The following is a 25,414-nucleotide window of genomic DNA, read 5'->3' on the forward strand; positions in this document are numbered from 1 at the left end:
TTTATACTTACCTTTCTCCTTCTCCTTTTATTGAATTTGTAAATGTATGAACCCTAGGCCCTCTGCCTGATATCACATAAGAAATATCAAACGTGAGTTCCAATACCTTTATATGCTTCCACTGCAGAAATTATTGTTTCTAAATAAATTGTCATTTAACATCTGTTATTAATCTATATCCATATTTATTGTCTCATAACAATGTCATTGCAGATAAAAGCTGAGCAGATGAGCAGCATGAACTGTCAATTCTAAAAATGGGCAGTATTTATATAAATATTAGCTTCTCTAATTCTCTGTCCTTTTAATTGTGACTATTAACAGCCATCCCAGGTTAATGTAGACAAGATGTCTAACTTCTGGTCCCATATAACTTATACTACTTTTCATATGAAATAATATTTGTAATTCATACCAGTCTCATATTTCTGAAAGCGTTCAAGCTTGTGTCCAGACACAGGAGGAATTGTGTGCTAGTAACCTCAAGAAAAGGCTTCTTAGGCAAAACCAGGCAATCTATGGGGCCTACCCTTGTCCCAAAGCTACCATGACCCCGTGTCATTACCCTTACCTCCCTTAGGGTATGTCTACACTTGCCCCCTACTTTGAAGTAGGGAGGCAAATGAAGCATACTGAAGTTGCAAATCAAGCCCGGGATTTAAATATCCCACGCTTGATTTTCATGTTCCCGGCCGGTCGCCATTTTAGAAATTCACTAGCCCGGAATAAATGCCCGCGTCTACACACGGCAGTGAAACGGAAGTCCGATTTAAAGCCCTAACTCGAATTAGCTGGTATTCCTCCTGCAATGAGGTTTACCGATTAATTTGAATTAGGGGCATTAAATCAGACTCCTGTTTCACTGCCTCATGTAGATGCGGGCAGTTACTCCGGGCTAGTGAATTTCTAAAATGGCAACAGTCCGGGAACATGAAAATCAAGCGTGGGATATTTAAATCCCCGGCTTGATTTGCAACTTCAGTATGCTTCATTTGCCTGCCTACTTCAAAGTAGGGGGCAAGTGCAGACATACTCTTAGGTGTCAGTCTTCAGAGTTAAGATGAATGGGGCAGTTGGCACTTCTTGAAGTTATTGTTCAGGCTCCCTGCAGATTCAGGTAATCATGGGTTTAACTTAAATCACCTCTTCAAGCTTTTCTTTGCAATCATAAAGATTAGATACAATTTTTAAAAGTGAAAGCTGAAATTGTGGCTTGATCAGGAAATTCCACAATACCCATGTGAAGTAAATATTGTTAACCTAGTTATAATTATGAGGAAACTGAGGCACAGAAAGGTGATGGTCCTGTGCTGGCTAGAAGAGTGCTCCAAAAAAAAGAAGACTCTGCTTATAAGTTCATGAGTTGCAGTAGATTCTGTACACTCTCCTGACCATATCACAAACAATTCTTATCATATATTCAGAAATAATACTTGACTTGTCCAATTGACTTGACCAAGCAGCCCAACTTGATAAGAAAAAGAAATGTGAAAACTTAGAGCCAATGTTTTGTCATCATATGAACAGGGGAAAATCTTGTACACAATTTCATGGAAATTTGGAAAGATTGCTCCAAATCTGTAAATCTTTTACTCACATGAATGTAGGCAAATTCAGATGAAAACTGTAAGTCTGCATAAACACCACATTCTGCATTTTGCCCAGTGGTTTCTTTTTTTAATGGAGCAGTTGTATAAAATTAAGCATATTTTCCCATAACCAACCCTATAAATGTACTGATCAAACCAAAGCATAAATATAAGTTTCAGAGCACAAGTAGTATAAACAATCCAGACACCAGTGAAGATACTGCAGAAAGCTTGAAAGCTCATTGCCATTTGCCCATTAGTCTTAAGATAAAAAGCAAGCCAGAAAGCTGCTGAGAAACATATTACGCTGAGCCAGCCAGTGCTCTGTCAGCATGGAAACTAACAGATCTAATCCCTCCATTGCTGAAATGAGATAACATAGCGTTCAGAATGAGATCATTGTGTCAGTGTTGTTCTGTATATGATTTCCTTCATGTGCACAGAGAGAGGAGACAGAGTGTACAGATTGGGAGATAGTTAATTTAAATTACCTTTCTAATCAGCAAAATTGCTAAAAGTATCATATTATTTCCTACTGGGATGTCCTTTCCCAGCTTTTACTTAGAATTACTTTATATAAATCTGTTCTTCCAAGACAAGGGAAAAATTTGACTAAATACCCCAACAGAATAAAAACAGGAGCATGTCCTCCTGTATCTGTCTCGTCTCCCTGCTTCCAAGATTTTATAAATAAAACTGCTTTGTTTCTAGAGCAGTGCGAGGATGAAAAGCAGCAACACATATGTTTTGTTTTCAACTTAAGCTGTTTTAGGGGGAAGGAAGGTGTCTGGTTTTATCTTAAAGTGAGATCAGTTGGCTGGAAGGAGCAACTCTGATTTCAGAACAAAAGGAAAGCAGCACATTTAAGCATTTAATTTAGTTTGACCCTGAGCTACTTTTTCCTTGTATTTAGACTGTATGTCCCACCTCTTTGTAAATCTGCCTATTTCCATCTCTGGCGCACAACCAGAATTCATCCTTCCCTTGATCCTATCTTGGCTGAATCCTTAATCCCATTTTATTTTAACTTTGCAGTTCCCTCTTTTGTGGTCTTCTGATGTGATGCCTATTACCAGAGGGGACTTAAACAAAACCTGAGTAAATGGCCCCAAGGCCAGTGTACAGCAGTGCAGCCACTACAAATACATATCATTTCCATTCTCCTCTTAAATTGTCCTATTAGCCACTCTTTTTTCATGTTCCATGCATCCCTGCTTATGCGGCTCTAAAACCAGCCATTATTAAGGTCTGCTCCACAATGTACGTGGAAAACAGAGCATCCCAAAGTGGTTTCTCCACGACCTGTCTTGTTGCTGTGTGAAACTTCTGAAGTTCTTCTGCTTCCATGTATCTCCACACTTGGGATGGGGGGTCGGAGGCTCACAGGAGTTTGTTAAATTTTTAGGGAACTGGAATTCAGGAAATCTGTTCATATGCTCCCATAATTTGTTACTTTCACTGAGTTCCTTTCCATTTCTGAATCAAATCTACATACCCTTCCTATTTAAATTCTCTTTGACTTGCTGCTGCTGTGGCCACTCATTCTACTGGTGATTCTTCTAGTCTTGTATATGTCTCTGTGTACATTTTTTGGAATGAGAAGGAGTTCTCCCAATGGGTGAGAGTTCTCCCTTAAGGGTAAAACAGTATACACATACACATCAAATTGTAGAACATTGTTCTTCCTGCTTGGTGTTAATGAAGTTAGTTGAAGAGTGTCTCTGCACATGTATTTTCACATTGCTGCTTTCCACCAAGAAAATAGAAAATTATTATACTGACTCTCTGCTGTTTGGTGTCACTCATCACGATTCCAATGTTTTTTGACCTCACCAGTCATAGCCACCAATAAATTGTCTTCCTTCTCCAAACCTTACTGTAAAACCATCCTATTCACTTTATTGTATGGTTGCAATAAACCACACCATTCCCATCAGAACTTTTATTTGCACATTTACTCTTTTTAAATGTTAACTCTCTTAGTTTATGTTCTATCACTTCCCAGTACATTTCTCCTTTCTGCAGGTCTCTATGTGCAATGTTATAATGAGATATCTTTGTGTGATGAGGATTAACATGAACAAAATTGAATTAAAAAAGAAAAAGGAGAGAAAAATCAGCTAAGAAAAATGATAGTATATGTTTTTATAGAGTCTGTGTCTTACATAATGCTTGATTACTTCATACTTATTCCTTCTGAAGTTATTTTATAATAAATTGCAACTTCGGTAATAACTTATTTTATTTTTACTCAGAGATGTTTATGCTACATTTCTGTTCTATAATGCCTTGATTCTTACCACAGTTACCCACCCTGGAACTACATAAAGTAAGGTGGTACTCACCATGACCAACAATGGCATAAGCAGGCCATTTCTGATCTGGAAAATTGGCAAAGGCATGGCCTGCTTAAAAGAGTGGAGGAGCTTGTGGTATCAGGTCTGCACAGAGTAAGCTGATGCACATTGATAGGAAAATATTTTAGTAAATAAACATGATAAGCAGCACTCTGTCCTTCAACATTTAGTTATATATCAGTAAAAAACAATTTCATGGTTCAGTCCTGATTCCCACAATTCCTTCCCACTTTGCAAAAGGAAAGCAAGATTGGGCTCTAAATTATTATCTGTATTAAATGTACATATATTTAAGTGCTGAGTAATACACTTTATGATGGTTCTTTGACCGCTAGAAAGTGGCACTGGGCACCAGGGGATGGATCACTCAGTAAATTGCCCTGTTCTGGCCACTCCATCTGAAGCATATGGTACCAGCCACTGTCGGAAGACAGAATACTGGGCTAGATGGACCACTGGTCTCACCCACTATGTCCATTCTTATGTTATAATATATAAAATGTTAATATAATTATTTAAGCATATTTTATAGCATTTATAGGACCAAAGTTGAGTTATACATTTGAGATTGATCAAAACTGAAATACATGCCTCCAGCTGCTTCCTAGTAGTGCTGGTAGATTGGTTACCCAACCATGCAATTAACTGTACAAATCCACATCAAAATGTTTGGAGCTTGAATTAATTATCTGAACATGACTCACTGAGATTAGAACAAGTATTGTCTCTTCAACATTTAGTATGGCTGCCAGAGAATAAAGGAGTGAATTAAGAAAACATTAGAAGGAAAGGAATTAAAAGGAGAACTGACAGAAGAAGGGAAGAGGTACTTAATGATGCCGTGTACTTTCTCCTCTGTAATTGCCTGTTCTCGAGCTCTCACACCTTACTAAACTACTGGTATCTAGTGAGTTTTTCAAATGGGCCATAAATAGAACACACATGCAGTTTAAAATACTTGATACTTACACATTTCATTGTACTTTTTATTATTCAGCTTGTTAGCAGATGCCCTGTTTTCGGAAGATTGTTACAGTTTTTGTGGAGATAGAATAGAAATGGTGTCAGATTCTCTCTCACTGTCTTCTTGTTCAGACATCAGAGGTGTAAATTAGAGAAGTAGAGGTAAATAGTAGATGTACTAAGTACTTTCCACTTATTTTAACATCTACAGAGTATTTAAAAGTAGGTCTTCTGACATCAGAAATAGAAGCAAATCTGGCCCCACTGAAGTCAATTGTTTTGTTACAGACTTTAATTAGTTCTAAAATTTCACCCAATGAGGGCTAGGATAGGGATCCAAGTATCACAGTGGGTCCTTATTTCTATATACGACACTTAGGTTGAGTCTACACTACAGCAGAAGGTTGAATTAAGATATACAACTCCAGCTATGTTAATTACGTAGCTGGAGTTGATATATATTTGTGATGGATAGGAGGAATGCCGACAAGAACCCAGTGACTAAGTGGTTAAACTTAGGTAGCTAGCAAGGTTGTGGCACGGAGCCAGAAGAACCAATAGGGATAGTGTGTTGAAATTTGAATTGTACAAGTTACCTTGCCTGTTTTCTTTGTGTGGGAGAGTTAAGCCAGGACTGGAGAGACACAGGATGATTTAAACCCCAGCAGGACTACCATGTCTCCAAAGAATTCGGGGAATGAAAGTGGACTGAACCAGGAAAGGATCATGAGTAAATAAAGAGGAAAAGTGTATCTAGTCATGATCAGGGTATTTTCTTTATTTTTGTGGTTTGATTTGAACTGCTCTGTGTAAATCTATGCCTCCCCTCCCAATTCACTATCTAAGGCTATGTCTACACTAGCCCCCTACTTCGATATAGGGAGGCTAATGTAGGCATTTGAAGTTGCAAAAGAAGCCCAGGATTTAAATATCCCTGGGCTTTATTTGCATGTTCCCGTCCGGTCGTCAGCTGAGGAGTCCCCAGGTTCAGCAGAAATGCCACACAGAGACCAGGATCAAGCGGGGAGTCTCCAGCTGTCCTGGACTTTGCATGGCATTTCAAAGCAGCAGCACATCATGGACCCCAGGCTCCAGGAGGGCGCTTTCACTTTGAAATGCACAAGAGCTCCCCCTGGGGACTCAGCCTGGAGTCAGTGGAATTTCTCATTGGCCCCGGGCTGCATGTGGAGTTCCACATTCCTCCTTTGAAATGTACAAGAGCCCCAGAAATTCCATCAACTACTTGACTAATAAATTACTTAATATTTGACATTCTTACTCTGCACTTATCCTTATTGAACCTCATCAGATTTCTTTTGGCCCAATCCTCCAATTTGTCTAAGTCACTCTGGACCCTATCCCTATATTCCAGTATATCTACCTCTCCCCTGGCTTAGTGTCATGAATGAATTTTCTGAGTTTTCATCCCAGCTCATTTCTTCTTCCCTTTCTACTACTCATCTGATGCTATTTACATAGGCACATTGTTACCAAACTTTAACTTCTCTTGCAGGGTGGTTACTTGAAACATAAAGCAACATAAAATACATAATGGCATATTCCTCCAGTGGTTCCACGGTGAGAGTAAACGACAGAGAGATCTGTAAGAGTAGCTACCATTAAATGCTCACAGGGATAATGGCAGTTACTCTTGATGAAAACAACAGATTTCACAAGTAGCTCCCACAGAAGTGATGGCCTGAAAAAAGAGAGAGAGAGAGAGAGAGAGAGAATTTACTTTGTCTCTGTTTAGTAAAGAAACGATTTTAGAACCTCAGTTGACAATATGGATCCATCCAATAACCAACATCGTCATAACTCACTAAGCCTGAGATTAATTTTATAAAGACAGCCCTATCAGCTCCAGATCTATAGCCTCACATCCACTTTATTCTTACAATAGTTTTTTAAATGATTTTTTTCTGTGTGGCTCCTTAGATGATAAACTCTATTTACTGGACAGCATCTCATAAGTTATTTCAGATAATTTCAATATAAACCCAGGCTGAATGCCAATTTATGCTGCTTTAAAAGGCCATCCACTTTTATTCAAGTTCCATTTCCTATTCCTGCAGCATATCCTATCTCCCATCCATAAACAGATGCCTTAAAGGCATCCCAAATGCAACATGGTGAATGAGTTGAGCTGGAATTACACTCAGCAAACTGAATGATTCTTTTGCCCACATACTCATAAAAATCCATCAACAGAGAATTATATTTTCATCTTCTTGTTGGAGAAATTTCTACACCCAAAAGCAATTGTCGGCTACCCAGTCAAAGCATACACAATGTTCCATACTGAATGTTTCATGTCTCAAAATGGCTGTAATGAGTTAAGTATGTTCTGAGTTTCCAACACAGAACTGAACCCATTGATAGCTAAAGACATATTTCTAAATTTAAAAAATAAGAAACATCCTGGCTTTCTTCGCCTTTCCTAACCAGCCTCCTTAAGAAGTCAGGATTAAGGGGTGAGACCTAGGGACAATTTATTGTAACAGACAAAAAAAATCTTGACTAGGATTTAGTTGTACTGTCAAAGGTGAAATGTATTTAGCTAAGAGACTCTGACCTCAGGTCAGAGAGGGAAAGGACTATTAACCAGTTCACTCCTCTAGAAAGGTTTATTAATTACCATTATTCACCAAAGAATCACCAATCTGCAATTTCTCTTTTTTATAGGGATTTTATCATCAGATTTTCCAAATGAATAATACCCAATACTCATTTCAATACACCAAAATTGAAATAAAATTCAAATTAAATATACTCTTTTCCGCCAGCCATGTTTAAATTATAATTTAATTGTATGTATATACACATTGAAACAGAAATTATTTTAGTAATATACAAACTGAGAAGATCCCAAAGTGTTCAGACAATTGGCCTTAGGAGTCTGAAAGCCTACTGAATTGCCAATGATAACAGACCAAATAAATGGAAGAGTCTATGTCATAATGCTTCCTGAGAGGTTTCAAATAGACACTTTACTCTCTCTATCCTTTTAGCAATGTCCTGAAAAGTGTCTGGAACATTGTGTTTTGTCTTTGCTATATACAATAATAAAAAAACAGGGTGAGATTATGGCTTTTTAGCCAAGGTAAGGATGAGCCATTTCGGAGCAGTGTCTCTCTACCACTGTACCACTGTGGACTTCATATGCAGCTCTCTGTGTTATGTGGGCTGCATCCAAACAATAGATACACTACCTGTATGGCCCTGAGGATGTCACATAGGCCACAGCTTTGTGCTAATCAGGCTACAAGTGGCCCAGATCAGGCTATAAGTGGTCCATGGGCCACAGGTTGAAAACTACTGCCCCGGAGGAATTCTGAATTGGCCAAAAATTATCTTGTGGCCCCATCACCTCTGTCACTATTGGAAATTATGTGGAATGTGCTCCTTTTTGCACCCAGAGAGCTGCTTTGGCCAGTGTAGAATTAGGAGGCAGAATTTGGACCTTATTAAATTCTCCTCAGGTCCTTACTGAGTCCTTCAGAACACTAATGACAACTGTGCTAGCCCAGAGCACTGTCCACACTCACCAGGTAGCCTGTACCTCACTCCTGCACAGATGTACAAAGAAAGGCCTGGGTATATTGCAAAGGCCAAGACTATAACTGGGTTCAAAAAAGATAAATTCATGGAGTATAGGTCCATCAATTCTTATGTTTATGCACCTACACAAAGCCAGGAACTTCCAGCCCATTTTCCTGGTCCCTATCCAACTACACTTGCATGCAATGGGAGTCATCAGATATGATTGGTTGAGATTTGCATCCAGATTTAAATAAACAAATTCATTTTAAATATCATAAGTAGGTTTGAAGTAAGCATGGGATTTTAAATAAGACAGCAATATGGAAAAAAATGAGCTCTTTGTCAGTTAGGCACAGTAATCTTCAGACCAATGTTCAACAATGAAACAAATTTCTGCACTAGAACTATATTCTGTACACACTTTGATTTTGAATAAAACAATCTCCAGTGAACCATGAAAATCATGAAGTGGGTGGGAACTGGGTGAGCTCATTGCTCGTCAGCATTGCCTAAATGCCTACGTCAAACCATTTTGTCTTTTAGAGAAGTTATAGAAAGGTATTTTTCACCTGCTAAATATTAAATCTTGCAGATTTCATCCCAGCTTTTACTTGGCTGATGTTTGCAAATTAAAGAAAGATCATGAACTGCAGAATTAAAATGAAGGAAGCAGTCAAATTATGAGAGAGATCTATCAAAATATTGGGATGAGAATAACATCTACTATGTTTAAAATTGCCGTATACAGTCAGAATCTCAGCAAATAAGATTTTAGTTTTATGGAGCTATGCTGACTTCTCCTAGAGTATGTCTACACCACAGTGCTATTTCGGGATACTTCTGGTATCCCAAAATAGCATTTTCCAAGTCTTGACAGCGTGCCTGTTATTTTGAAATGTAATTGAAATAACGGACACGCTATTCCTATGTTCCGGAAACCTCATTCCACAAGGATTAAGGGACTTCTTGGAATAACACTCTATTTTGAAATAAACTTGAAATAAGGTATGCAATCTGCATAGTTCCTGACCAGCTGATCCCACACTATTGAGTTTGATCTCACCTGTCACACTTTTCAATCTCATTTTTAATATATGATTTGGCAGGTTTTTGACAATGAGTTGATTCAATGGCCTTTCAAAAGTGTAATCCTCCAGGGCATCATTTATAAAAAATGTATAAAGAGAACTAAAAACTTGTATTAAATGTCTTATATAGGGGCCACAGCATATTTTCATTGTTACTTAATACCTTTATACTTTTTCACTCAGTCTTAGAATCACTTATTTAAAATATTGCTGATTACATTCTGTTTTATTACAAAAATTAATCTGATGTTTTACTGAAACCATAACTCTACTCTGAAGGAAAGCTCGGAGTTTAAATAAATAATATTTATATTATGAATATAATTATATATTATAAATTAAATTTATATTATATTTGATAAATATAATAAGATTTAACCAGTCTTCTCGCAAGAAAGCATTTCCTAATCTTTTTCATTTATTGAATTTATATAGTTCACTTTTTATACTTGCTTTAAGAGAAAACTAGCCAACCTTTCTAAAGTAATTCTAATTCTGATCTCCCCTGGACAATTATAAATTAAGTGTTCTTCATTTTATACCATCTGTTGAGCAAATTGGGTTAATGAAGCTGTCCCTTCTGAATCTTCTGAATTTGAAAAAAAAAATGAATAGAATCTGCCGTTTTTGACCTCTTTATGCCTGATTGGCTGTGAAGTGCACAATAAGCAATCGCTGGGCAGTGTTATTTCCTACCCAGCTCAGTGCAAAAAGCTCTGATAAATAGCAACAATAAAGTCTTCAAGCATTACAATCAATATTTAATGGAATAATGTAAATCCAGCCCATGTATGACTTGGAATTGTGTTCTCTTGCAAAGAGCAAAGATTGATGCACAGTAGCTGAAGTGAGTCTTTTTTTTTTCTTCCTCTGAAGTCAGAGCTATAAGGAAGACACAATAATGTGCTAAAGTTGCTTTGCTTGTATTGTGGAGCTATTGCTTTTTTTTTTCCATCTCAGTTTGAAAGGAGCCAGAGAGACATTGTGGTTCCCAGGGCTCTGTAAAAAACAAGTTAATGGTATTCTCAGTCTTTAGACACATTTACACATTCTCCATCTGCTTGGGAGGAAAAAAAGCAGATTTCAATAACAAAAATTGTACAGATCTGCCTTGAGGCAACAGAAAATGCATGTGATAAGGGAATTGCCATGAAGCGCAAAGGAGTATTTAGGTCTTAGTGCTTATTGACTGGAGACTGTAAAGGAGATGTGAAGGATGTGTGAAAAATCCTAAATAAAGGAGTTAGAATAACATATAATATGGATAAGAAAATGTGGTTGAAAGGGCCACAACTGTCACACAAAAGAACACTGTGAATGGAGGAGGGGAAGAGGAGCTATGTATGACAAGAATGAAGATAAGCAATATTCTTTATCCAGACCCTGATTCAAGAGACATGCAGTACTCTGAGCTTCAATCATCTGAGTACATCAATTCAAACAAAGTTTAAAATGCACAAATCTTTCTTTCCTCTTCTCCTTTTTCTTAGAATCTCTCTCAATAGAGGTACCCTGTGATGAGGTCAGGCCCACAGTCAGTTTGAAATAGTGAAGAGCGGAAATATGCAGACTTCGGAACTGTGAAAACCAAAATACTGCAAATATGTCATGTTGTTAATATTCCAGGATCGTAACTGAATTGTAACCCTGTTTAATATTTGGTAATTGTTCACAAATATTGCATTAGGAGAGTACATGGTATTTAGTCGCAAACTAAAGCAATATTATAGCAGACAAGAAGAACACACATTTTAACTAAGGTTAACCACATTTTTCATTCCATGTAATTTTCTCAAGGCAAATTCTTTGCATCCAGAAATGTTCCATGACTGGTCTCAGACCAAAGCTTTCTGGAAAGTCTGAACACAATTAATCTTGCCATTTTTAATTATTCATTCCTCATGGGGAAAGGATGGGAATGAAACACTCTTTTTTACAAATAATCTTATTTTTATACACACTCGTTATTCAAACAAAATTAGAAACATCTCTTTTCTCTTGCTTTGTTAACCCAAACTTCAAGCCTAGCTTGAAAAATGAATTGGCCAGAAGTTTTAAAGTTATGAATATTTAAAGTTGCCAGGCTTGCATATATCTTTTTTCTTCTGTCTTTGTGGCACTTGTGTCAGAATTATCCCATTTCAGAAAACACTAATGGCATAAGCACCCAGAAACTTTAAAACTACTGGACCTATTTTCTTTGATTTTTAGGGGTAAACAACATGTACAAAAAGCCAAGTTTGAAGAAAAATGGTCCTTTGCCTGCAGCTCAAGAGTAAGAATGGCTGAAATCAGCACATGCATCCTGATCAGAGATAACCTTAACAAGTGATTCCTGGATTTCAGGTTAGCAAGGCTGGAACGTTACAGATGCCATCTTACCAACAGTTTAAAAAAAAACCTTCAGTCCTACTAAACACTTCCCCCATGAAATTCCCTTGTCTCTGTGTCCCTCCTTTATCTTTAGGAACAGTTTTAGGCCATATTTAGCAGGTTTTCTCCCACTGAAAAATCATAGACTCTGAGGTGAAAACTTTTTGAGCGAGCCCCCTTGTTAAACCTTTGGCTGTATGTCATTGCATGGCACATTCTGGCATCCTCAGATGGAAGATGGTACAAAATGATGGGGGGGGGTGACGTAGTGGGGGTACCTGGCTGGTTTCTATGCTGCTGGCTCTGGGGTAACCCCCACTGGCTGCCGTGGGTACCAGGACCCAGCAAAACAGGATGAGTCACTATGCAAACCAGTATGGCCAGACACCCCCCATGGAGAGGAACAAAGGAAGGTGGAATGCTGCCCTGGCTAGTTAGTTAGTGTGGCTGGCTGGAAGCATGGAGGAGACAGCCTAGGGAAAGGGGCTGGAGTTTAGGGGCCCAGTCTCCCCCATCTCAAGGGGGCCTGAGGCATCCTAGCCCAGCTCTGTGACCAGACTACATCTGTGCTGTGCTGTATCCTGGAGAGGCAATAAACTTCCTCTATTCCACCGGCTGGTGCAGACTGTTTGGGCCATTTCAGGGTGCAGGAGACGGGGGACCCCCAATGCGCCGTCACGGGGGGGGGGGGGGGAAGCAGTTTTGCTGCTTCCTAGCCCCATGTGGTTCTATGAACACATTTTAGTTATGACACCAGCCCTCAACATCACCTCTGCTATTCCAGTCCTTCAGTAGAACCTGGCTATGTCTATATCACAGAGCCTATGCAGGCACGGGTATGTTGGCATAGCCCTGCCTGCATAGCCCCCTAATGAGGATGCAGCCTACCCCAATAGAAGGCACTTTTATTTCAACATACGAACACCATCTCCGCAAACAAAGTAGTTGCACTGTTAGAAGCATTCTTCAGCTGATAAACATGTCTACACTCAGGATTTTGCTAGCAGAGCTACACCATTCAGAGGGTATGGAATTTTTGCATCTATGACTGGCATAACTATATCACCATAACTTTAAACTGTAGGCCAAGTCCCTCTCAATGAGGTCAAATGATGTTTAGACAAATGTAAGTTAAAATGGAACCACCAAACTCATTTTAATTCATGGCCAGTTTCTCTGGTAACAATTTAAGATTTGAATATAGATCCCCAATGTTTTCTAAGGCTCCGGCTCCTGGTATTTCATTTAAAAAAAGGAGTTACGAATGTAACAAAATTACCAATTTAGATATTCAGGATGCATCTTCAAAATGGCACAAGTAACTAATGCTGCATTCAAAAAGTATTAGTAGTTTTGTATCTGTACTGTAAAATAGCACTAGAAGATGCTTAATATGAAAAGCACGGGGTGGAATTCACACCACGTGGAGGATAACTTCAAGACCCTTGTTGCAATTTAAGCCCCACAGTGGAACTGCTTAGCAGTTCTGCCTCCTGAATAGAGGGAAATCTGAACATCTCCCCCCGGCACACAGCAGGAAGGGGCACCACACTCTCCCACACAGAAGAGAGTGCAGAAGGCTATGCTGGGGACAGACTAGGGTAGGGGAAGGTCAGAGGAGGGATCGCAGAACCAGGCTTGTGCAATACCCGTGAAATCCACCCCCACCCTGAGGTCAGTACTATATCCAACTGGCCCATAAGCGGAAATATCCTGGCCCTGATTTGGGGGTTGGATTTCAGCTCCTCAACTTCTCCACCACACCTCCTGAATAGCTGAGCTTTACACAGATAGAATGAATTTCACCCCAAAGTAGTAAAAGGCATTTTCAACCTACAGAAGTCTGATCTCTGCTTTGAGTCTGGTGTAAGAAAAATATGGCTCAACCAAAGTTGGGCAGGAAATAAAGTTCTTAACAGTAAACTCAAGCCAGACCCAGTCTATGGCTCAAAAATACCTTAACGTGCTATGTAGGGTCAATGTGACCACCACAAAGTAAAGCCAAAATATTTTCACCAGCTTGACTATTTCCTTCTTAAGAAAAATAATGAAAAAGGTCTCTTTCAAGCTGTTTTAATCCCACCGTATGATTCAACAAAAGGAGTTGACACATGGCATCCTCCAGTCTGACCTAATTTAACAAAGGGTCATCCCATGAGACAACCTTTTAGTGACTGAGGATGAGGCATGAGCAAGGGATGAGAACTGAAATTCAGCCATATGCTGTAACATATGTACAATCAGCTTACATCGCACTAAATTTATGTCAACATGGGCCCCTCCACTTTAAATATATCACTAGAAATCCTTCCCTTGGTTATACTCCTGCTAACTTCATTGGACTTCAAATAGAGATAGTTGAGGGAAGAATTTGGGCCATACAATCATCCCACATATAATCTGCAACATGTGCACCAAAAAAATGTATTTTGAATATACAGTCAGACCATTTCCTATTATAAATGACATATAGTATAATGTCATGTATTATAAATGTACCAGATTAAGTACCTTGAATTTTTCTTTTCATGTATAATATTAATTATCCACTTTATTATGATTGATCCATTGTATTATGGTACTGTCCAGATTTCAATTCAGGACTGCAGACATATTGTGCTAAATATTGTGCAAATGGTAGGATGGCACTGTCCCTGCCCTAAAGAATTTACAATAGAAGGTCTTGATCCTGCAAAGTCTTTTGCACAAGCTTAACTGTAAGCACAAGCAGGCCCATGACTTCATTGGGGGGTACTTATATGCTTAAAATTAAGTATGTAAGCCCCCAAGTTGTGTGTTTATCATTAATTGCCTTTCACATTTCTAAGCACATTTCTAAGCACAAATGAGGCATCTTTTCTTACATATTTAGAAATCAAAGGAAATTACACAGGTTATAGGAATCCTGTTTATTGGAACAGTTTCAGAAACCTCCTTTTACCTTTAAATAAGTCATACTCAGAACCATGTGAAGAGCAAATACATCGGGAATGACACCAAAAAAATGGATTCTGGAAACTTATTTTTAATCTATCCAGCCAAGTAGTAATTTCTAACATCAAATTCCATTCTGTGAGCCAGTCTCTGGTGTCGAGGAGATTATGTTCCAATAGAGAGGCAGGTTTAAATGAGTTTATTTTTCATACTTAGGAGGACCATTCCTCCTAATCACGAAAACAACCAATATGAAGGTGTCAGATGGAGATTGTGTGGGCTAGCAGAAAGCAGATGGCTGCTTTGAAACACCTTCTGAAACTCCCCTATTGGCTGCTTTCCTTGACAGCATCACACACTGCCGTCCTTGAGCACAGATTCTATTTTCAGTTATACCAATATCAATGTGGAATACTTTCACTGAAGTAAATCCTAGTGGTAGGGCACATATACACCCTCAGGAAAAAGAGCAAAATCTGACTCTCGTTGTGTAAATTACACCAACTCTCACTGATGTATTAAGGTACAGTTTACGTCTCTCTTTATGTCACACTGATTTTGGCACAGCACTTATAACAAAAAGGGAATATTATATGGGCTTTTGCCCTGCTCCTTTTGTAGCCCCCAGCCCTGGCAGATGCTCCTTCCAGAGCTGAAGCCTCAAGATGACTTCTCCTCCTGACTGGGCAGAAGTCCCATCCCATCACTCCAGTGCAAGGCACAAAGGTCCGGAGCTCCCCCCTCCATCTTACTGGGTATTTGGGAGGAGGTTCTGTGAGCCACACTTTAACAGCAGAAGAACCACACATGACGCATGGGCCATAGTTTACCACCCCTGTAATATTAACTATATATGTTCCTCATATTTGTGGACCTGCTCACAACTACATGTCTCTGTCAAGGAAAAAGCATGACAAAGATCACTGTAGATGCAGCTCACAAAAAGGTACAGAATTCAAAGTCCTCTACATGTAAAAGCTAATGGATGAGTAGCAGGGTAGTTTGAATAACTGAATATAAGATTGGGAGTCCTGTGTGTTAATCCTGATTTCATGTGGAGCTCCGAGGTTTTCCAAGGTCTCTGACTCAGCTTCCCCATTTTAAAAATAGGATTAATATTTCCTTGCCAATCCCACAGAGGTTTTGTGAGGTGCCATTTAAGTGCTAACTATTATTACTAAAGACTTAAGATAGGATACTGTAATATATTTGAATGGGAGGGTCATTACCTTCACATAAATTCAATGTAGCGTAAACTGACTGTCCGTATGCTATAGCATATGGCAGAATTCCAGTACCTCTATCTTATTTGCTGTCCTCCGAGTCAGCAAATGGCAGTTGCGCAGGGGGATGCTGTGTGAAATTAGGTCAGAGACTGGGTGACTCTGAGTCTGTTCCAATGCTGATTAATATGAGGCACAAATGACAAATCAAGATGGACTGAAATTTCCCTTTCATCCTCCAGGGGGGAAATTGCTACTATTTATACAATAGTCACACAGCACAATATATTTTCAATTAGGGCCAAATTTGTTACATTTGTGTTAAATGGACTCAGATAGAAGAAAAAGATCGCATTTTCTGGCTTTCGTGAAGCTAACAGAAATAAAAGGATTTTTCTCCAAAACTAATCATTAAGCAATGAAAACAATTGGGCCATTAACCTTAAAGCCTCTTATTTTATAGTTTTTGTTAAAATCCTTTCAGGAACTGGGGTGTTGATGGCACGTTTTTAAATCTTAGAACCAAAAATTTACTTCTTGATTACACAATATGTTTTGGTGAAAGAACCTTTGTATCTGGTTTGGCAATTCCTACAACATACCAAATCTGACTCTCGACCCATTTTAAAGAAAATCTGGAAGTACGTGATGTTTCCTATCCTGCACTTATGTACCACTGTATACTCTGCAATTACATAAATTTAGTAAAATTATTGCTATGTCATTAAGAAAAATATTTGAGACTGGAGATACTATGAGAATAAAGGAGAGTACATTTTAATTTTCTAGTGATGAATTATCTGCACGTTGTCACATCAGTATCATATACTTTCATACTTGTCATAAACAGTTAGTGATAAAATCTGGCTTGTATTTTTATACAAAGTGCGAGCGGTACTCTGAGAGACCTGAAGTACATTGAGAGACCTAACTTGGACAGCTTTGAGCCTTGATTTACACACAGTATGCAGCTTCAGACACACACACAAATACATTGCCATGGAAGCTGCAAATTCAATAGACTACTCTCTTGCCAGATGTCAGATCTATAATTGATGATGCATATTTCATGGAGAATAATGGAGGTTTGGTCAAAGTAATGATAGGATACAGATCCTTCAGAACAGGCAAACTACACAGTCCACAATTCAATGGATTTAGAGTGTGGAACAAAGGTGGTTTAAAGCTCACCTTTATACTCCTGATCAAAGTGCTGTACAGGCTAACCCTTTGCACTGAGGTACAGCAGTCAAGGGGCAGCAGAGAAATTTACACCAGATAGTAAAAGGCACAGCGAGTCACAAGCACAGCCAAAGATTGCCATAGCACAGAGCATTTTGATCAGACCTGTCTTCCTCTTATTTTCCCTGTTACACCTACATGAGCTTGATGGCACAAAAGGAATGATCTGGTTAAGCCAAAACAAAATACAGGACTATGTAGCACTTTAAAGACTAACAAGATGGTTTATTAGACGATGAGCTTTCGTGGGCCAGACCCACTTCCTCAGATCAAATAGTGGAAGAAAATAGTCACAGCCATATATACCAAAGGATACAATAAAAAAAAGTGAACACATATGAAAAGGACAAATCACATTTCAGAACAGAAGGGAGATGCGAGGGGAGGGGAGGGAAAGGTAAATGTCTGTGAGCTAAATGATATTAGAGGTGATAATTGGGGAAGCTATCTTTGTAATGGGTAAGATAGTTAGTGTTTTTGTTGAGACCAACTGTGACGGACCCAGTGGGGTCCGCACTGGGAGCAGGGGTGGCCCCCCCTCCCAAGCGGGAAGCGGCAGCCGCGGACGGCCGAAAGCCACTCGGCGCGGAGCCACCAGCCCCGCTGCAGCAGAAAGCGGGGGCGGGCACGCACCGGGGGAAGCGGGGGAAGCCCCGGGCAGCCACGAAACGCCCAGTTAGGGCGCCCCGGTTTGCGTCCCGGGGCGGAGCCACGGGCACGCTCCGGCGGGAGCCGGTCCGGAGAGCCCCGGAGGGGGCGGGGCTTGCGCCCCTGACGTCACCCGCCCGCGCCCATAACAGGGGCAGGGAGACGCTCCGAGGCGGGGGAGCGAGAGGGCAGCCATCCTGGCTTCCCGGCACCCCAAGCACCTGGCCTTCCGGGCTACGAGAGGAGACGACGCCGGCAGCTGGCGACTCGCCCTGGGACGGGCACGGTGGCTGCGACGGGGTAAGTGATTTACCCTCGCGCCGGCCCGGGGGGCCGGCGGCTGGGGAGTGGAAGGAGCCCGAGGCGGGACCATTTTGGCGCCCGTGGGCAGGCGAGTTTCAGGCGGCTGCCCCGCCTGCCGTGGGGGGATCGCTCTAAAAGCACCCACCCCACTTAGGGCCTCGGGCTGGGACCTGGTGGTGAGGGTCCCCCACTCCCCACACTCCGACCTCAGCGCAGGTCCTCAAGGCGGCAATAGCCGAACACTACCCAATCTCCCCCCGCCGAGAGGGACCGAGAGGAAGGGACCAGGACTAGAGGGACGGCTCCAGAGCCCCGGCCGGGCTCCGGCTGGGGGCCACCCGGGACGGTACCGGACCGGGTCCACCGAGCCCCCTCGTCCCCATACAGGGCGAGGGGTGATCGCACCCGGGACCAGACTCACTCACGGACCCCGTAGGATGGGATAACTGAACTCTCAAAGGCGGTGGGTTTGCGGAGCCCCACCCCACTCCGCCGGCCCCAGCCTGGGTCGCGAGCGGGAGCCATGGGGTGTGGAGCTCGCACCTTAAAACCCGCCACACCAACACGTAGAGTGTCGGATTTTAGCATGAATGACAGTTCAGAGGATTCCCTTTCAAGTGCAGATTTAAAAGGCTTCTGGAGCAGGATGCAGGTAATTAAGTCGTTGAGACAGTGTCCTTTCTGGTTGAAATGGCAAGAAACTGTTTTTTCTTTGTGATCCTGTCTAATATCTGTTTTGTGGGCATTGATCCTTTGGCAAAGTGTCTGAGACCTTTATCCAATGTACAAAGCAGACGGACACTTTTGGCACATGATAGCATAAATTTCTGGATGCGCAGGAATATGTGTTCTTGATCTTATAACTCACTTGGTTAGGCCCAATAATGGTATTAGCAGAGTGAATGTGGCCAAAGCTGGCAACGGGGTTTGTTGCAAGGGAAGGTACCAGGGTTGGTATTAGTGTGGTATGTCCTGTGGTTGTTGGTAAGAATCATCTTGAGGTTAGGTGGTTGTCTATAGGAGACTATGGGTCTGTCTCCCAGAGCCTCTTTGAGTATGGTATCCTGTTCCAGTATAGGCTGTAGTTTATTGATAATGTGTTGGACAGGTTTAAGTTGGGGGCTGTAGGTGATGACAAGTGGTGTTCTATTGTTGGTTTTCTTGGGTCTGTCTTGTAGTAGATGGTTTCTAGGTATTCGTCTGGCTCTTTCTATTTGCTTTTTTATTTCTCCGGGTGGGTAGGTTGAGATTTATAAATGCTTGGTAGAGATCCTGAAGTTTCTGGTCTCTGTCAGTGGGATTAGAGCAGATGCAGTTGTATCGAAGGGCTTGGCTATAGATGATGGATCGTATGGTGTGTGCTGGATGGGAGCTGGAAGCATGTAGGTAACTGTATGAGTCAGTGGGTTTTTTGTAGAGGGTGGTGTCTAATTTTCCATTGTTGATTTGTACTGTGGTGTCCAGGAAATGTATCTCTTGTGTAGAATGGTCCAGACTGAGGTTAATGGTGGGGTGTAGCAGGACATTACAAAGCATCCACAGTGAACCAGAAGAAATGGCTCATAAAGAACAAATCAAATAACAAAACTAACATTTGGTGGAAAAATGTGTCCAAACCACATCTCATATGCTTCAAAGAACTGTCCAGGAATTGATCAATTAAATACAACTCAGCTAGAAGCTCAAGAGACTATAAATAAAGGGATCACTATGATCTAGTCTAGAAACCACAAAACTTCACCCAGTAATTCCTCCATCAAACCCAATAACTTATGGCTGAACAACAACATGACTTCTAGAAAAAAAGATGTCCAGTCTTCATTTCAAACAATGATTTACCAATATTTGTTAAAATATGAAACAACTAGAATTTTTCTCCCAAAGTTTCCAGACATTGAAGCCAAGATAAACTTTTTTGAAATGCAGAATGTTTCATTGGCCCTTTTTCTTCATTTGTGTTTACATCACTACTTTTCAGCCAGAACCAGGACTGACGTATTGTGAAGAGGACTATCACCAGGCTGTTTTCAACTTGGAACCAATAGTTCAGTCTGGTGATGGGCTGCCACCATGGTTGGAGGTTTGTTAAGTTTCCATCCCAACTGTGTGAACCTCCTGGGTTTGCACAAATAAGCTGGAAAACTTGAGAGAACAATCTCCGGGTATGTCTAAGCTACATGGCTCCGTCGGTGAGCCATGTAGATTAGTGAACTCAAAAAAGGGAAATGAAGCAGCGATTTAAATAATCGCCCCTTCATTTACATCAAAATGGCTGCTGCACTGTGCCGATCAGCTGTTTGGTGGCACAGCGCGGTAGTCTGGACGCTCTGCGGTCGACAAGGGAAGCCCCGATAAACCTCATTCCACGAGGCATAACGGGGCGGTCACAGTGGGAATGAAACCTCATCTACATGGCTCCGTCGACCTTAATTTAAACGGGTGACTAAAAGGGGGAAAGGTGACCAGTGCTCTATCTAGAACACTCAAATCCTAAATGTTACAGAATCTAATGAGATAAAATGTTTTCTGATTGGCAACAGTCAGAAAGTGACATATGCAGACTGGCAGTTAGCTACCCAATGATTTCTTGTGTTCCATTTCCCAGAGAGCTTATTGAAAGCAGAACCATTGATTTTGGCTTTTTGTGCTGAATGTGCCAGAGTGAGCTTTAAAAAAGTGTGGGGTTAAGACAATAAGAATACGATTGTATAGCACAGTATTTAAATGCCACAAATAGTTGCCTCAACTGAGACAGAAATGATGCGGAAATGTCATGTCTGAAAGTCACCATGGGGAGTCTCTCTGGCTCTCTGTGTCTTTTTGATGTGATGGAAGCAGCAGGAAATATACTCTCTGATTTAGTGTTTGACAGTCTGGTGTCTCTGTCGATGGATCCAAGGCAGTAACTGGAGTTCTATTTCTGGAAAAAATGTAAGGTTTATTTGAAAAACAGCCAATATAAGCTGGGTCCAATTCTTCAGTTGATTCAGAAAATAGAGGGTAATAACTCTGAGGCTGAATTTTGATAACTACTCCTTTTTTGGTGCATGTATGTAGGAGTGGTAATCTAAATTCCTTTTGGCTACCCCACAGAGTCAGTGAACATCCAACTCAAAAGCAAACAATATAGGTGCTTCCTTTGCTAGGCTTCCATTAACACTCACAGCTAAGGTAAAAAAGAAATCTTTATTAGAACTGGCACAAAGGCCTTGAGCACAAAGGTACTTAGGCTCCTAAGACCCAGTTTTAGGCTTCATGGAAACCCATAAAACTCCCACTCAAGTGCTGCCTAAGCCTGTAGGCACCTACATTTTTGCTGTAAAAATTCTTTAGGTGTTCAACTTTTAGCTACTGGATATGCACAATGCTGCTCTACTCTGGACACCTCTCTCCTGTCTAAGCCTCAGCGCAATCCACAAACCATAGAAGATAAATATTTGTCCACAGAACTTGAGTGTGAGGCCTCAATCCTATGTGTGCGTTCAGTGGCCACCTACCCTAGAACTCCCATTCAAAATCTGTCCAGAGAAAGAGTAGGTAGTGGTAAAAGAGTAATTGGAGCAGGGAGTCTGGAGGTTGGATGACTCATCTCCAAGGTGCACTAACCAAAGTCATTCCTCTGCATATTGTCTCTCTAGCCCAATAACCCAAAGTATTTATATTTAGTGGAAATGTTTCAGCAGGAGAGGTTGCAGGAGCCCCAAATCAAAATATCGCATAACGCAGTGGTCAGAATTTCTCCTCAGTGGTGTGGGACATGCCTGTTCAAATCCTTCCCTCCTGCTCCCATCATGCAGAAAGCAGAATTGAACTTAGATCTCACACATCATGCACGAGTCTTCTAACCACTAGGGTAAAACATACACAGCAGACACCACTACCACCTCTAGCTGTTTTGTATGGAATGAGGCAAGAAACTAACTCATTTTCCTCACTCCAAGAGAGGGTTCCCAGCTTTAGATAACAAGGAAAGCCAGGCACCTTCCTGTGGACTGGTATTAGGAATCTCTCTATGTTAGGGGCCAGAGCTTCAGAAAGCCCCATCCTCAGCATCTCCCATTAGTTAGGCACTGTAATGTTCATTGGCACAGAATCTTGAAACTTTTGGTCCTTCAAATCCATTTCTCTTCTGACAACAAGCCTTCTTTGTCACACTTTGCAGAACCCCCACCCCAAAGTGATTGTCAGAATGTGGTTATGAGCAATGTTATTTTATATTCCACCACTGCACTATCCATTTGGCAGGGGGTTACACTAGTGTGGTAATCAATAGGAGAATGGCTCTTGTCAAAGCTGTGCAGCCAGAGAGCCCAGAAGAGTATTGTGAACAAGCCCACCCTGTGATCTGATGCTCCAGCACACTCACAACTGGACTGCCTCAGAATTGGTAATATTGCAAGCCTACAACACTACCTCCCTCCTAGGCAAACTCCTCCCAACTCAGGAAAGAACCAATTGGAAACTGCAAACTTCACCTCACAGAGTAAGTTAGGCCTCTAGCACCTCTTACAGGTTTCAGTGGGAATGTATAATGTTGCCCTTAATTTGGTTAATAGATTTGATCTTGAACGACATCAGAGATGAAAGTAAAGGGAATGTGCCCCAGTGTGCCACTCCAGCAAGAGCCAGTCTGGGGCAGGCTCTTTAAAAAGGCAGGCAGGGAGACAGCTGGCAGCAAGAGGGGCCGGCTGTTCCTGCCATGGTGAGGGTAGGAGGGGAGGTAGAATTGGCTTTGGGCAGCAGCTCAATCCCAGCCAGGTAAATTAATCCTATTCCAGGACCCTCACACCCTCTGTCCCCTACCTGCAGTGCCCTGCCCTGACTCCCCATCCCAGTTCCCTGCCCTGAGCCCCTCATACATCCCCCCCATCCCAATTCCCTGCCCTGAGCTCCTCATACATTCCAACCCCGACTCCTGTACCCTCCACATCTGCAGCCCCCTACACAGACTCCTGCACCCCCTCCAACACCCTAATCCTCCATTCTAAGCCCCCCGGACTCCATCCCACACTTAAATTTCTTTCAGGTACTGATGTATCACAACACTCCCTCCCACCCTGAGATGCCTCTCCATCCCCAAAGGAGGGGTGGCTTGTGATAGGACAGTACCTGTAAGAGATTTAAATTACTTTCACCCCTGCATGACACGAACCTAAGCTAGTAAACAAAATAATTTTAGTTATTGGATATAATAATATTCCCTTAGCGTATGGTAACTGCACAGTCTAGCTATATGCATCCTTTCATTCTGCAATGGCCATGAGTGCAACATTCTATAGTCCTGCCGGAAGAGAGACCAAAGAGGGATCTTGCTGTACGCCTCTTTACATATCAATAGCCGGAATGCTACTGCAGCTCAGAGTTACTTCACAGCAATTCTGGTGTCTGGGAAAATAAAAAGGTCTGGGTATGCTTGTCTGTAGACTGAGCTATTTACCACAAGCAATTGGCAACATATACTGAAGGATGTATTTAAGCACATGGATGGGTGTAGCTTATGATTCACTAGTCACACATCTCAGTTTCAAGTTTCTGGGTTGTTTGTCACCCACAACATATTTTCATGACTGATGCGTGGAAAGTATGCTCTTGCTCTGTATTTTAACATCAACCAGAATGTCATGCTGTCTTAATGAACTCTGGAGACCAGATCCTGCTTCCACTGACTCCCATGGTGCAGAACCAGACCTTTCATCTTTTAACTGATTTTCTGTCTTGTGCTATGTTCTCTTAATGTGTCTTTTATACAATCTGAAGATTCTTTGTTGTTGACATATCTACCCAAAGGAGGTTACTGACAGGACTAACTCCAGACCGTATTCTGTTATTTAATAGCTTAAAGGCTTTTCTTTAAATACCTTTCGGGTCTCTTCAGCTTTGGAGTCCCTCCTCACTGGCTGCCATGTTAAGAGCAGGAACCTCATTAGTCATTCTTTAAGCTGGCTGCAAAAAAAATCAAAATGTAGTTAATGATATTCAGTCTGTTAGAGGTGACTATTGTTTATTTCCTTCCTGGATCCCACTCTACAAACCCTGGATAGTCTCCCTCTCTAAACTGTGGCTACCTTATTCTGCCAAGATCTCTGTTTTTACCATTTGTCATTTTATATTTCCAGTGGGCCCTTCCTGTCTAGGTCAAGGCAAAACTATGGATGTTTGTTTAATTCTAAAGAGTTACTCTGGATTTTATTTTTCAATTAAAAAAGAAAATAATATGCTTCTTTTACAATTAAAAGTTTTAATTTTCTAGCTTTAAACTAGCAAGCAGTTTCCATGGCTAAAGGCTACTTTACTCCTTTGACGTTGGCTAGTGAGGATCCTTGGAACACAAATATAAGGAATGAGCCAATATTTTGCCTGCCTGTCTGCTTTTGAGGGTCTCTCAGTGCTGGCAAAACAGAAGGGTAATAGGAATTAGAAGGAAGGAAAAAACAGCAATAAATATATAAATCACAAAAGGAAGGAAATCTATTTGGTCCTTGGCTGAAAAGACTCCACTCAACTAATCCATGCTGAGTGTAATCCAATGCTCCTTTATATAATCCTGTACTCGTGCAAGAAAATTAAAGTTTAATGCAATAACAGCTGACATTTTTGTTGCCCAGAAACCGATTAAAGAATGGTTAGAATCATACTAATCCAATTTTTCTCTTTAAAAAAAATATTCTTTGACATTTTGATTATTTAATCCATAGCATCAGTTTTTGATTATTAAACATATATTACCAACATAAACAAGATTTTTTTGACGGGGTGGGAGAGGACAATGACCACCAAGAGATGATATATGTGGAAATGGTACATTTTGAAGCTCTTTCAAAGTCCATACATTTTTCATAAGCTCTTTGGCCATAATCAATCTGTGTCCCAGGGATTTTAAAAATAAGCATAAAGGCAAAAAGGCATAAAGGCACTATCATCAGTCATAACTGGTCTATTGCATCCCACCGGCTATTACGTCTGTTTGTTTCTGTGTAATATATTTGAGTTCTGCCAGCAATGGGACCAATTGGAGGTCTCTGTTAAAGACAAACAACACTGATAAACGGGAACATAGTTGTGGGTATTCTCCATCCCTATTATCCTACCCATAAAATAAAACCCTCTCAAATAAAAAAGAAAACCAAAACTGGTTTTCTTTGGCCCATATT

General features: G+C 40.9%; 1 long non-coding RNA gene across 1 annotated transcript in view; it reads right to left on the bottom strand.

The window, feature by feature from the left end:
• Positions 1 to 3,894: 3,894 nt before the first annotated feature.
• Positions 3,895 to 25,414, bottom strand: part of LOC106732011 (uncharacterized) — a 71,094-nt gene continuing 49,574 nt past the window's right edge. The window contains exons 2-3 of the long non-coding RNA XR_012904713.1: positions 24,122 to 24,206; positions 3,895 to 6,608 (exon numbers count right to left, since the gene is read on the bottom strand). This is a non-coding gene — a long non-coding RNA (uncharacterized LOC106732011). The remainder of the gene's footprint in view (positions 6,609 to 24,121; positions 24,207 to 25,414) is intronic.

Source organism: Pelodiscus sinensis, chromosome 6 (assembly GCF_049634645.1).
Source record: "Pelodiscus sinensis isolate JC-2024 chromosome 6, ASM4963464v1, whole genome shotgun sequence".
Lineage (NCBI taxonomy): Eukaryota > Metazoa > Chordata > Testudines > Trionychidae > Pelodiscus > Pelodiscus sinensis.